Consider the following 2,085-nt stretch of genomic DNA (forward strand, 5'->3'; position numbering starts at 1 on the left):
CCACATTTTCCCAAAAATAACTTTTTTCGAAAATTCATAACTTTTGAACCACTGAACCGGTTTAGATGATCAACATATCAAATTGAAGCTAACCTTTTATTTAAAAATATTGAGCTTGTAAAAAAATTGTTTCCGCAATTATTGATTGTAGTCGTTTTTTATTGTTTTCATGGCTTAGGACTAGAGGGCATTAAATTTTTTTATATTTTTTCTCGAAAGCTATGGATTTTTTACATAACATATATCGATACCATAGATGCTATTGTTTTCGTTTTTGAGATATGATTTTTCAAAGTTAATCGTTGGTTCCAAAAATAAATTTTGGCTATATGGCTGTATATTTCTGAAGTTTAGACATTCAACAATATACCCTAGAAAGGACTTTTCAAAAATCCCATTATGTACCGAGTTATAGACATGTTAGTGATGCGGTATCTAATCTAGTACGGCCAAAACAATTAACTTCTAACCCGTTTTTTCTCGAAACTAGTTTTTTTTTCAAACTGGCGTACACGATATCTCAAGTTCTACTGAACCGATTTATATGAATACAATCTGTATCCATCTCTCTGTCGCATGAACCAATAAAAAATCATAATTTTTCAATTTTACTATTTTGAAAAAAAAATCGTTAAACGAGAATAGAAAAAAAACCTTATAAACGGCATTTTTTCCAAATGGCCGCCATTTTGTCAAAAAACATGTTTTTGACTTGTCCAAGGTTCATGCGATAGCGGCATCTTTACTCATTCAGAATCTGTTCGATTTTTTTGTTTCAGATAACCAGAAGGGCTGGAATCGTATATGCCATGGCACAACTTTGAACCCTTTCGTTTCATCAGCTTGTAGCTATTCTAATTATGAATTATTTCCCGTTCTTTTCTTTATTGTTAAAAGATAGATAAACAAATAATGAGAAAATGGATAACAAAAATAAACATTGTTTTATTTTTTCGGAGCTCGAAAAAACGTCAGAAATTCGTGCCTCTACACTAGAATACTCTCTTAAGGCATGTTTAGAATAGGATGTTTTCAGTTAAAAAAACATTAGTAATTATATTCATTGATTTTCTAACGATTTAGAACTGCCTTCTTGCATATGTATTTTTATCTGTTTTTGTATGTGTTGTTTGGGGAAAATAACAAACCATCTTTTTCAAATTGTATCACGGAAAAAACGCTGTAAAAAATTTCCTAGTTAACCGATCCTTTTCAAACTTTCAGACAATAAAATATAACCCATTAGTAAGCTTTTGGCATTTTTATATCATTCAACTTCAATACCATTACAAATACCATACCAATACATTACGCTTCACTCCACTCATAAGGCTATGTACAACATTTAGCTGCAGCTTCTTCTGTATGGAAACCCACTTTTTCTGCATGCCTCCTCAGATTTGATCTCCTTGGGATACTTCCGTATGCCAGCTTCACAATAGCCCAGTATTTTTCGATGAGCCTTAGATCCGGTGCGCTGGAGGGGGGTTCATGTTCTTTGGTACGAAAGTGACCCCGTTGGCTTTGTACCGCTCCAGGACATCCTTTGAATAGTGGCACTAAGCTAGATCCAGCCAGAAGATCGTCGTGAAGGCCCTCGTGTTGCTTCAACAGAGGCAAACTTTGGCAAACTTCTTGGCAAACTTTGAAAGTTTCTGCTTCCTATCTCCCTCCGGAACATCAAACTTGTGCTGGGCGTGAAAAACAGTAGTCCCGGAAGCTGCCGGAAGTCCGCCTTGACGTAAGTCTCATTATCCATGATGAGACAATGAGGCTTCGTCAGTATCTGGGTGTACAGTTTACGGGCCCGTGACTTTCCCACCGTATTTTGCCTTTCGTCACGATTTGGAGCGTTCTGCACTTTGTACGTATGCAGTCCCGCCCGGTTCTTGACTCTCTGAACGAAAGATTTGGACAGATTGCACTTTTGGCCACATTCTTGACCGAAGCATTGGGATTCCGCTTAAACGTGTTCACGACACGCTAGTGATCCTGATCACTAATAGAACATCCATTCTGATCGCATTTCTCCTTTCATTTGATGCTCAGAGTTTCGTAGTAACGTTTAATAACACGACTCACCGT

The sequence above is a fragment of the Toxorhynchites rutilus genome, chromosome 1 (genome assembly GCF_029784135.1).
Source record: "Toxorhynchites rutilus septentrionalis strain SRP chromosome 1, ASM2978413v1, whole genome shotgun sequence".
In the NCBI taxonomy this organism is placed as follows: Eukaryota; Metazoa; Arthropoda; class Insecta; order Diptera; family Culicidae; genus Toxorhynchites; species Toxorhynchites rutilus.